This window comes from Nycticebus coucang, chromosome 3 (assembly GCF_027406575.1).
Source record: "Nycticebus coucang isolate mNycCou1 chromosome 3, mNycCou1.pri, whole genome shotgun sequence".
Classification (NCBI taxonomy): Eukaryota; Metazoa; Chordata; class Mammalia; order Primates; family Lorisidae; genus Nycticebus; species Nycticebus coucang.
The window spans coordinates 58,226,627-58,240,192 of record NC_069782.1 but is presented as its reverse complement, the minus strand read 5'-3'; the positions used below and the strand labels follow the sequence as shown (position 1 = coordinate 58,240,192).

At 39.8% G+C, this 13,566-nt stretch overlaps 1 pseudogene; it reads right to left on the bottom strand.

Annotated features, from left to right (window-relative positions):
* Positions 1-1,021: 1,021 nt before the first annotated feature.
* LOC128580951 (olfactory receptor 7G1-like) lies at positions 1,022-4,797 on the bottom strand (annotated as a pseudogene).
* Positions 4,798-13,566: the final 8,769 nt, after the last annotated feature.

Sequence of the window (13,566 nt, the reverse complement as noted above, 5' to 3'; positions counted from 1 at the left end):
CCAGGAATGGATTAATAAGCTGTGGTTTATGTATACCATGGAATACTATTCAGCCATTAAAAAAATGGACACTTTACATACTTTGTATTAACCTGGATGGAAGTGGAACACATTATTCTTAGTAAAGCATCACAAGAATGGAGAAGCATGAATCCTATGTACTCAATTTTGATATGAAGACAATTAATGACATAGTACACTGTGGGGGATGGAGGAGGGGAGAGCAGAGAGAGAGAATGAAGGAGTGAGGGGGTGGGGTCTTGCTGTGTGACACACCTTTGGGGGGCAAGACACAATTGTAAGAGGGACTTTACCTAACAAATGCAATCAGTGTAACCTGGTTTATTGTACCCTCAATGAATCCCCAACAATAAAAAAAAAAAAAAGAAAAAAGAAAAAAAAATCTTCAATGAAGAACTGAATCAAGCTCTCTGATGGCTCTAGGGCTAAATTCTTTGATGTTTTCAATGTCATCAAGCAGCAGATCAGTCATTAGAGGGAACTCAAGGCTGAATTACCTGGTAAAGGTAATTCTGAACCTGTTAGCTGAGAAACAATGAGCATGTGGATGGAAAGAGAGAGTGAAGTATACCCAGTGATTCAAGTAGAATCTTCAAATTAAAATGTAAATGACTAAGAGAAAAATGATCCTGAAATGATGCAGCTACAAAATCAATAATCACAACATAAATTTGTTCCAGATGAAATTGCACTTATATAAGTGGAATGGTAAAGATTTTTAAATAAATGCTTGATTTTGGAGCCTGCCTGTCTGCTCTTAGCTTGATGTCTTTGGTATTCATGCAGGTTGTTGTGTGTATCAGCACCTTATTCTTTTTAATTGCTATGCTGTGTTCTATTAAAATAATATACCAGTTCGGCGCCTGTGGCTCAAGCGGCTAAGGTGCCAGCCACATATACCAGAGCTGGCAGGCTCGAATCCGGTCCAGGCCCACTAAACAACAATAACGGCTGCAACCATAAAATAGCCGGGCATTGTGGTGGGTGCCTGTAGTTCCAGCTACTTGAGAGGTGGAGGCAGGAGAATCGCTTAAGCCCAGGAGTTGGATGTTGCTGTGAGCTGTGATGCTACAGCACTCTACCCAGGGCAACAGCTTGAGGCTCTGTCTCAAAAAAAAAAAAAAAAATATATATATATATATACCACAATTTACTCATCTATTCCCCATGGAAGAACATCTGGGTTGTTTCATATTTTATCAATTGTAAATGAAGCTACTGTAAGCAGCCATGAATAGGTTTTGTTAACATATGAGTTCACTTACAGGATATTCTGAAAAAGAGAGAACTGTAGGGATAGAGGAGAGATCAATGGTTCACAGGCATGAGATGTAGACAAGTGTGTGCTACAAAGAGGTGGCACAGGCTGGTTTATTGGGGGGGTTATTATAACTGCTTCATATCCTGAATCTACAAGAATCTATACATTTGCTAAAATTCAAAGAAAAGTACTCAAAAAACATGTTACTGTATGATAATGTTTTACATTTAAAAAAAATTTCAGTTTAATATGAGGGTACATATTTTAGGTTACATTGTTTTCATTTCTAGAGTAACATTCAAGTTGTAGTTGAGTCCTTCACCCAGGGGACGTGCTGAACGCCCTCACATTGTGCACATTAGGTGAGATCCCGTCTGTCTCTCTCCCTCCACCACCCTCCTCTTTCCCTCCTTCTCCCCTCCTTCTCTCTAGACTATTTGTTTTTTCTTTTGTGTGGGCATGTAGATGTTTATACATTGGTTTCATATTCATATTGAGTATATTGGATACTTTTTTCCCATTCCTGAGATACTTTACTAAGAAGACCATTTTTAGATGTGGTGCTGAAAATATCTCCACCCCCTAACCTCCCATGAGGTTGCAAGGGCCATCTCCAGCCATCACTTTGATTCCTCCTTGAGACCTGTACCGTTTAGACCATACCGACACAGATAATTTTTATTGATACTCCCACTTTTTTAAGCTAGTGAGGAAAGCGTTGCCACATATCTTGCTAAATTAATTTTCCTTACTCCTGTCTTGCCCTACACTTAATATCTCCTTCTCAAAATAAAGTAGTTCTCTAAGGAATAACTTTCCTCATAAAGACACTTTAAAAAGTTTGCATTGAATCTTAAGACTACTGTTAATCCCCTAAGACTTAAAACACATAATTCATTGTATTCAATTATGTTTCTCTATGTAGAATCCACCAAAGATCAGTGAGGAATACAACAAGGTAAGATGACTTAGGGGAAAAGTGAAAACTCAGATGCAGTCTTAACAAATAAATTAATAAGAAGGTTTCAAAGCAAATAATAGGCCAAAAGAATATCACTAACTTTGGCCCTGCCTACCTAGTAATTATTTATTTTATCATCTTACTCAGAACAGAAAAAGCAGCCAATAAATTATACAATAAAACAAATCTAATTGCTGAGGTAAGTGGTGAAAATATGAGACCAATAATATTATAACATTATGAATATATTTTCTGGGCACAGTGGCTCCTGTCTGTAATCTCAGTATTTTGGGAGGCTGAGGTAGGAGGATCACTTGACCTCAGGAGTTCAAGATCAGCCTGGGAAACATAGCAAGACCCTATCTCTATCAAAAAAAGTAAAAATTGGCCAGATGCAGTGGTGTGCACCTACTTGAGAGGCTAAGGCAGAAGGATCACTTGAGCCCAGGTGTTTGAGGCTGAAGTGAGCTAGATTGCACCACTGCACTGTAACCTGGGTGACACAGTGAGACCCAGTCTCTAAAAAAAAAAAAAAAAAATTATGGATATAGACAAGGTAGACAAGGTATAGAATAAAATAATTCTAGTTAAATTTTATTGTGTAGTTACAAGATACCAGGCAAAAATCACAATCTAGATGATTAGTCTGAAGGTTCATAAATTTTCCCAACAACAGGAATTAGATTATGAAGTGGATATATGATTCTAATCTCAGGGTAAGAATGAAGGAGATACTTTATGGATGATAACATAGAAATATCTATTATTCAAAAGGTCTCTGTTCTTAGCAGGCCCACAGAAAAATAGTTTTCTGTCTCTGAGCATGATGTCTGGGTATGATAACTGCATCTTTTACAGCCATGTGGTTCCTCGAGGAAAACCAGTGGTACATGAAGGACTCACAAAGGATTGAACAGATCCCTATGCTTTGTTCCTGGGCACTGCCTACCTCTGATGTCCTTGTAATGAAAGGTAGCATTCTTATTGTTTATGCATGTTAGAATGAGGATGTCTTTATTAGAAACAAAAGCTGCCCCTCTGATCAAGTTCAGACATCTTGATCCACTCAAGTAATCTGATTATAGTAATTGTATAGATGATGAAGCTCAGTATTGCTAGTGTTAATGTTGTTCTGCAGGAAGAGTTTATCAGAAATCAGTCACAGGAATCAATGAACTGGGCGAGGACAGATCAATGCCCATGTCTCACAGCACCTTAACTGTGGGGTGCAATCCACCTGGCCCTATCCATGAGATCAAGCAGAATCATTTCTGACAACCATAGCCTTATTTCAATCCTTTCCCTGCCCCATCCAACATCTCCCAGTTACTTCGGACAAGTACATTCCCCATATAATCACTGTAACAAGGATTCATGATGGGGTTTGTTTTCTGTGGACAGTGACCAGATAAACTTAGCATAGAGAATAGAACTCACTTTTGAAACATCCCAGAGCTATACAAAAAACAAGCCAGGTTCTAAGCCAACTTAAAATATACTTACCCAGTATGTTAACCAGTCACTTCAGAATAACTTGATGATGACAAGAGTCAGTCTAGCTCACATGTGTAACTTTCACTTTGACTCATTCTAAAAACCCTATCCCCAAACAGATGACACAATCACAAGACAGAAGGTATCCTACCCCAGAGTTTCCTTATAGCCTCTACCATATCCCTATTCCTCAGGCTATAGATGAAGGGATTTATCATGGGAGTGATCACAGTGTACATCATTGAAGCCACTGCAGTCTTCCTGGAAGAGTGGGTAAATGAAGAACTGATGTACACCCCCAAGCCTGTGCCATAGAACAAGGAAACAACTAAGAGGTGAGACCCACAGGTGCAAAAGGCTTTATACTTTCCACCCACTGATGCCATTCTCAAAACAGAGGAGACAATATGAATATAAGAGAAAATTATTCCACACAGAGGAATGCCTCCAAATACGCTAGCTGCAAAATACATCAGAATGTTATTGGTGAGGGTGTCAGAACATGCAAGCTTGATGACTTGAACAACTTCACAGAAGAAGAGTGGGATTTCCAGGTTAGTGCAGAAGGACAGCCATAGCACTAGCAGATTGTGGACCAGGGTATCCATTATGCTGACAGACAGGGAGAGCAGAACCAAGAGGCCACATAGATGGGTGTTCATGATGACCATGTACATCAGAGTGTTACAGATGGCCGCATAGTGGTCATATGCCATGACTGCAAGGAGGAAGTTTTCCAAACTTGTAGAAACCAGGACCAAGCCCATCTGGGCAGCCTGTGTAAGGGATGGTCCGACTCTGTCTGGATGCTCACCAGCATCTTTGGGACTGTGGTTGTGCTTAAACAGATGTCAGTCAAAGAGAGATTGGAGAGAAAGAGGTACATGGGTGTATGTAGGTGGCAGTCAGAGATGACAGCCAGGATGATGAGAAGGTTTCCTGGGACAGTGACCAGGTAGATAAACAGAAACAGGCTGAAGAAGATAGGCTGCAATTCTGTGTCCTCTGTCACCTCTAGCAGAAGGAATTCTGAAACCGTTGTTTCATTTCTGGGTTCCATGTTGTCTGTAAATCCAATGAAAAGATAGGCTGACAAGACAACATATATGTATTTTCTAGATCAGCAGGTGGAGGATCACCACAGGGAGACACTGTGGTGGATGGGGAAGGAGACTAATACGGGACAATATAAAAGGTGCTCCTTCTGTACGCATATTATTTTGTTACTTTTAAAAAATGTCCCAAAGCTGAATTAGTAAAATGTCAACATTTGCTAATTTTGCAAAGAGTGAAGGGGTGGCTATAACTGTCTATGTTATTCTGGTTATCTACCATGTTTGGGTAATTTTTTTTTTTTTTTTTGAGACAGAGCCTCAAGCTGTCACCCTGGGTAGAGTGCCATGGCATCACAGCTCACAGCAACCTCCAACTCAGGCTCAGGCAATTCTCCTGCCTCTGCCTCCCAAGTAGCTATGTTTGGGTAATTTTATAGAGAGAAACAGACTAAGGAGGCAGCTTGAAGATTCTAACTGGATCCTCAGAGACTGCAGAGGCAGGAAACAGAGGTAATACAAAAATGTGTCAGGCATCAGAAAAGGAATAAGGTGATCTTTACCAACTTTTCTGCCTACCCACATTACAAGATTACGATCAAATGTCAGAGAATTTTAGAACAGTCTTCCTGTTCTGGAAGCAGATTGCTCCTCAGTAAGAGGAGGCAGTTTCCACAATGTGACAGCAGAGTCAATACACAGGTGTGTTAAAAACCAGGATCTGGGGGGCAGGTGCGGCGGCTCACATCTGTAATCTCCAAGGCCCAGACATGGGAAGCCAAGGCAGGCAGATGGTTTTAGCTCATGAGTTTGAGACCAGACTGAGCCAGAGCGAGACCCCATCTCTAAAAATTGTCAGTCATTGTGATGGGTGCCTGTAGTCTCATATACTCAAGGAGGCTGAGGCAAGAGGCTCTCTTGAGCCCAGGAATTTGAGGTTGCTGTGAGCTATGATGCCACAGCACTCTATCAAGGGTGACAATGTGGGACTCTGACTCAAAAAACAAACAAGCAAATTTTAAAAAGTCCCTAGGAATTGGAAAATAAGGTGTGACTAACCAAGCATCCCTGCTGTCACTACTTACAAGAATTAAGTAAATGTCAAACCATTTTGTAATAGTCACAGTGTTTGTGAAGGAGTGTAGTCCTGCTCAAGGATAAAAGGTCTTGGCTGGTGTGAAGAGAGAGGGTGGGAGACCTGGAGAGGGGCAGTTGTTTGAGGATTGGAGAAAAGGTACAAGGGAGCAAATCAAGATTATGGAAGATAGCCAGGCAGGAGGGCCACGAGGACATGGTTGCAATCAATCTTATGCATGAACTATGTTCACATACCCCTGGGTAAGCTTACAGTGACACAACCTGTTCTCATTTTCAAACAGTAAGTAAAGGATATTCAGTTACCTGGATGACATTACTGAGGAATGATGGTTGACATCTCCCCTAGATGTTGAATGATGAAAACTGAAGATCTGTCCTTAGGAAGAGCAAAGGGGTTAACAGAGACCCTGGGCTGCTGGACAAGAGGAATCATTATTTGGGAGGATGTGCAGGTGTGCTGTTTCTTCAATGGGAAATGATATTTTTTAATTTATTTTATTTTATTTGGTAGAGATGAGTTGCTGTGTTGCTCAGGCTGATCTTGAATTCCTGGCCTTAAGAGATTGTCTCACCTTAGCCTCCCAAAGTGCTAGGATTCCATGCATAAACCAAAAAGGACCTTTGTAAGTGTGGTTGTTACATTGGAAATTCTCTGTCCCTGAGGGACCAATATCCACAGTTTCTCATTAGCCAAACAATGTTATTGTTATTCTGATCCCAAAGCAGTGTGAATCCTCAAAGACCAAAACAGTAGAAGGGAAGAATTCAGGATGGCTCATTATACAACCCTGTGAGGATGGGGCAAGCCATTTGCTTCCCTCCACCTGTGTCCACTCACCTGCATTTTCCATACCTTGCTAATGTGGAAACATTATATTTCACTAATTTGTTTTCCAGTACTTTTTTTAGGTTCAACCAATGGCAAATCTATGTATTCAATGATATCATGGATCCTCAATGCAATATTAGGTGTGGGAAAAGAAGAGTAGTGAGAACACGTAACATCCACTCTCTTTACATGTTTCAAGAACACAGTATATGAGCATTGGCCCTGTGCACTGGGGGTGATGGGTTGAAACAAGACCCAGGCCTACTAAACAACAACAACAACAAAAAGAACACAATACATGGTCATTGACTGTAGTTACTATTGTCCATGATTGAACTCACTCCTTCTATCTAGCTGTAATCAAAAATCCTTTGACCACCATGTCCTCATCCACCTTGACTGTTCCAGCCTCTCGTAACCACTATTTTACTCTGTTTCTCTGAGATCAACTTTATTTTAGATTCCATGTCAGTGAGACAGATTATGCAGTATTTTCTTTCTGTGCCTGGTTTATTTCACTTAAGATAATGTCCCCCAGGTCTGTGCATGTTATGGTGAATGACAGAATTTCCTTCTTTTCAAAGGCTGGATAGTATTTCATTGTGTATGTAGACCGAATTTTTTTTAAGTCATATATACATAGATTATGAATACATTTATGCATATGTGGGGTACAATGTGTTTTTTTTTTTTATACAATCTGATGTGCTTACATCAAACCAATCAACAAAGCTTTTGCCACATTTACTTGATTATTATGTTAAGACATTTATGTTCTACACTTGACAGATTTGACTTGTACCCTTGCAATATGCTCCATAGATGTGGTTCTGTTGTTTACCCTCTTTCTATCAAACCTCCCCCTCCCTCCCTTCCCACTCCATTTCTCTCCTTCATCCTGGGCTGTAGTTGTGCTCTATCTTTCATAAGAAAGTGTGAGTAAATATAAGTTGGTTTCATAGAAGTACTGGATACTTTTTCCTCCATTCTTGAGATACTTTACCAAGTAGGATATGTTCAAGGTCCCTCCATGTAAACATAAAAGAGGTAAAGTCTTCATCTTTTATTAAGTCTGCATACTATTCCATGGTATACATATACCATAATCTATTAATCCATTCATGGATTGATGGGCACCTGGGCTTCTTCCATGACTTGGCTATTAAAAATTGAGCTGCAATGAATAACCTGGTGCAAATATCTTTTTTGCAAAGTGATTTTTGGTCTTTAGGATATACTCCTACTAGAGGAATTTCAGGATCCAGTGTCAGGTCAATTTTTAGATCCCTGAGTGTTCTCCAAACTTCTGGACCATCATGGAATAAAAGTTGAACTCAGTAACAACAGGAATCTGCAAACTCACACAAAGACATGGAAACTAAATAATCTTATGCTAAATGATAGCTGGGTCATAGAAGAGATTGAGAAAGAGATTACCAAATGTTTGGAGCAAAATGATAATGACATGAACAACCAGAACCTCTGGGATACTGCAAAGGCAGTTATAAGAGGGAAATTTATAGCATTACAAGCCTTCCTCAAGAAAATGGAAAGAGAGGAAATCAACAACTTAGTGGGACATCTCAAGCAACTGGAAAAGGAAGAACAGTCCAACCCCAAACCCAGCAGAAGAAAAGAAATAACCAAAATTAGAGCAGAATTAAATGAAATTGAAAATAAAAGAATTATACAACAGATCAATAAATCAAAAAGTTGGTTTTTTAAAAAGATCAATAAAATAGACCTTTGGCTAACCTAACCAGAAATAAAAGAGTAAAATCTCAAATTTCATCAATCAGAAATGACAGAGATGAGATAACCACAGACATTGCAGAAATTCAAAAAATACTTAATGAATATTACAAAAAACTCTGTTCTCAGAAATATGAAAATCTGAAGGAAATTGACCAATACTTGGAATCATGCCACCTTCCTAGACTTAGACAGGCAGATGTGGAAATGTTGAACAGGCCTATATCAAGTTCTGAAATAACATCAACTATACCAAATCTTCTCCCAAAGAAAAGCCCGGGACCAAATGACTTCACATCAGAATTCTACCAAATCTTTAAAGATGAACGAATACCCATATTACTTAACTTTTCCAAAACATAGAAAAAGAATGAATACTACCCAACACATTCTATGAAGCAAACATCACCCTGATCCCCAAGCCAAGAAAAGACCAAACAAGAAAAGAAAATTATAGACCAATATCTCTAATGAATATTGATGCAAAAATATTCAATAAGATCCTAGCAAACAGAATCCAGCAACATATCAAACAAATTATACACCACGACCAAGTGGGTTTTATCCCAGAGTCTAAAGGCTAGTTCAACATATGTAAATCTATAAATATAGGGAGGCAGAGCAAGATGGCGGCCAAGTAACAGCTTCCTTGCATCTGGGCACTGTGAGTCTGGGGAGATAGGACTCCAGACATCTCTGGCTGGTGGGATCTGCCTATCATCACTCCTATGAGAATACAGGGAGTCAGCGAGAGACTTCTGGACCCCAAGAGGAGGACTAAAACAGTGGAAAACCGGCAAGTGATCGCGTGTGTTCAATCCGTCTAAACCCGCCCACAACTGTAAGTTCAGTAGCAGCGAGGCTGCAAACCAGAAAGGCCTTACCTGTGAACTGTTTTGGTGCCCTTGGACTTGGCACTGAGTTGAACTGCCTTGGGGAGGGCCTGAGTGGGAGTGCGGAGAACTTTGGCCGTTGTCTAGGGCCCCAGTCTGAGCCGCTGAGCCAGACGGAGCTAATAGTGTTTGGCGGTGGGTCACACGGAACCATTGTCAGTGATCTACACCGGCAAGCTCCACCCTCAGGGTAGCAGAGCTAGAAACGGGTGGGAGCTGGTAACCCAGCAACCAAGTAGCCTAAGGGTGGGGTCTGAGCCGCCTTGCAGCCCTAACCCTCAGAGGCAGAGTGAGACCGGTTTTGGCACACTGGGTAAGTGGATAGCCACTTCAGCAGTGATTCCAGCGACAAGCACTTTCCTGGGAAAGCTTCTACTCAGCAACTTTACAAGTTCAAAGTGCCTTCTAAGAGGGCTGAAGAGAGATTTAGGGTGTCTACCTGCTGGGGTTTGAGAAATCAGCAGCCTCCAGTCGTATCAGAACTGTAATTAACATCTCATACCCCAGAAGACCATGTGTTGCCCAGACAATATTCAATCACATATACAAACTGCTATGTTTTTGGTTCTGTATGTTTTTCTTTTTTTTTGTTTGGTTGTTTTTTTTTTTTGTTTATTTTGACATTGTGGATGTTCTTTTGTTTTTTAATTTCAATCTTTTCCATACAGATCCCTTTTTCTTTCTCAATTTTTCTAGTTTAATTATAATTTCCCATTGCTGCCTTTTTTAATAACTACAACTTCATTTTTGCTACTGTTTCTACTGCTAACATTTGGTTTTTCACCCAATTTTATCCCCGTAAAGTTTTCTGTTGGCTTGTTTTGGTTTGATTTATAGCATTTTTGTCTTTCCTCTCTACTTGTTGGAGGTGGGGTACTGTGTCTGATCAGATTAGCAAAGAGCTGCTGACCTCAAGGGAACCACCCAACTGGGCACCCCCAGAAGGTGGGTTTTTTTAAGGTTGTGTCAAACTACCCTACTGTACACCTATATTGTCCTGTCTCCCTCTTTCTGTGCCTCTCTTCTTTGTCAATATTCCTTATACACACCCCCTCTCCTTTCTCTATCTTTCTTTTTTTCTTATCACTCGGTCCTCGTTTCTTTCATCCCTTTTTTGCTCTTCAACCTTCTCACACTTCTGGTCCTGTAACCCTTAGTCCACAGGCACGAAAACTTAAAGAGCAAGAGGAAGTGAAAGGAAAATTAGGGCAAGGAAACAGATAAAAGAAATCACTCATGAGGAAGAATCAGCAGAAAACTCCAGGCAACATGAAGAACCAGTTTAGAACAACCCCACCAAGGGACCATGAGGTAGCTACTGCAGAGGATTCCACCTATACAGAAATGTTAGGAATAACAGAAAGGGAATTTAGAATACACATGTTGAAAACAATGAAAGAAATGATGGAAACAATGAAGGAAACTGCTAATAAAGTGGAAAATAACCAAAAGGAAATCCAAAAACAGAATCAAATAAGACATGAACGATATGAAGAATATAAAAAGGATATAGCAGAGCTGAAGGAAATGAAACAGTCAATTAGGGAACTTAAAGATGCAATGGAAAGTATCAGCAACAGGTTAGACCATGCAGAAGAAAGAATTTCAGAGGTAGAAGACAAAGTTCTTGAGATAACTCAGATAGTAAAAGAGGCAGAAAAGAAGAGAGAGAAAGCAGAACGTTCACTGTCAGAATTATGGGACTTTATGAAGCGTTCCAACATACGAGTTATAGGAATTCCAGAAGGGGAAGAAGAATGCCCCAGAGGAATGGAAGCCATACTAGAGAATATTATAAAAGAAAATTTCCCAAACATCACCAAAGATTCTGACACACTGCTTTCAGAGGGATATTGGACCCCAGGTCGCCTCAACTCTAACCGAGCTTCTCCAAGACACATTGTGATGAACCTGTCCAAAGTCGAGACAAAAGAAAAGATTCTGCAAGCTGCCAGGAGTAAGCGCCAGTTGACCTACAGAGGCAAATCCATCACAGTGACCGCAGACTTCTCTAATGAAACTTTCTAAGCAAGAAGACAACGGTCATCTACCTTTAATCTACTTAAACAGAACAATTTCCAGCCCAGAATTCTGTACCCTGCTAAGCTAAGCTTCAAAATTGACGGAGAAATCTAATCATTTACGGATATACAAACATTGAGGAAATTCGCCACAACAAGACCAGTTCTACAGGAAATACTTCAACCTGTTCTGCACACTGACCACCACAATGGATCAGCACCAAAGTAAGCACTCACAAATCAAAGGACAGAACCTAACCTCCACACTGAAGCCAAAGATAAAACTAAGCAATGGACTCTCACCAAATAAGACGAATAGAATATTACCACACATATCAATTATCTCAATAAATGTTAATGGCTTGAATTCCCCACTGAAGAGACATAGATTGACTGACTGGATTAAAAAACACAAGCCATCCATTTGCTGTCTTCAAGAAACACACCTGGCTTCAAAAGACAAATTAAAGCTCTGAGTCAAGGGTTGGAAGACAATATTTCAGGCAAATGGAATTCAGAAGAAAAGAGGAGTTGCATCTTATTTTCAGATACATGTGGGTTTAAAGCAACTAAAGTCAAAAAAGACAAAGATGGTCACTTTTTATTGGTCAAGGGAAAACTACAACAAGAAGACATTTCAATTCTAAATATTTATGCACCCAATTTAAAGGCTCCCAGATTCTTGAAGCAGAACTTACTCAGTCTGAGCATATGATATCTGATAATACCATCATAACAGGGGACTTTAACACTCCTCTTACAGAGCTGGACAGATCTTCTAAACAGAAATTAAACAAAGATATAAGAGATTGAACTGAGACCCTAGATCAACTATGCTCGATAGACTCATATAGAACACTCCACCCCAAAAATAAAGAATATACATTCTTCTCATCACCCCATGGAACATTCTCCAAAATTGATCATATCCTGGGACACAAAACAAATATCAACAGAATCAAAAGAATTGAAATTTTACCTTGTATCTTTTCAGACCATAAGGCACTAAAGGTGGAACTCAACTCTAACAAAAATGCTTGACCCCACCCAAAGGCATGGAAATTAAACAATCTTCTGTTGAATAACAGATGGGTGCAGGAAGAAATAAAACAGGAAATCATTAACTTCCTGGAGCATAACAACAATGAAGACACAAGCTACCAAAACCTGTGGGATACTGCAAAAGCAGTTTTGAGAGGAAAATTCATCGCGTTAGATGCCTACATTCGAAAAACAGAAAGAGAGCACATCAACAATCTCACAAGAGATCTTATGGAATTGGAAAAAGAAGAACAATCTAAGCCTAAACTCAGTAGAAGAAAAGAAATATCCAAAATCAAATCAGAGATCAATGAAATTGAAAGCAAAAGAATCATTCAGAAAATTAATGAAACAAGGAGTTGGTTTTTTGAAAAAATAAATAAAATAGATAAACCATTGGCCAGACTAACGAGGAATAGAAAAGTAAAATCTCTAGTAACCTCAATCAGAAACGATAAAGGGGAAATAACAACTGATCCCACAGAGATACAAGAGATCATCTCTGAATACTACCAGAAACTCTATGCCCAGAAATTTGACAGTGTGAAGGAAATGGATCAATATTTGGAATCACACCCTCTCCCTAGACTCAGCCAGGAAGAAATAGACGTCCTGAACAGACCAATTTCAAGCACTGAGATCAAAGAAACAATAAAAAACTTCCAACTAAAAAATGCCCTGGTCCAGATGGCTTCACTCCAGAATTCTATCAAACCTTCAAGGAAGAGCTTATTCCTGTACTGCAGAAATTATTCCAAAAAACTGAGGAAGAAGGAATCTTCCCCAACACATTCTATGAAGCAAACATCACCCTGATACCAAAACCAGGAAAAGACCCAAACAAAAAGGAGAATTTCAGACCAATCTCACTCATGAATTGCCGCCACAAGCCTCCTTACCGGCGTTCTAAAACGCGGTCAGCGCCGCCTCACTACGGCTGTGGTGCCGTGGGCGCGGCAATGAATATAGACGCAAAAATTCTCAAGAAAATCCTAGCCAATAGGTTACAGCTTATCATCAAAAAAGTCATTCATCATGATCAAGTAGGCTTCATCCCAGGGATGCAAGGCTGGTTTAACATACGCAAGTCCATAAACGTTACCACCATATTAACAGAGGCAAAAATAAAGATCACATGATCCT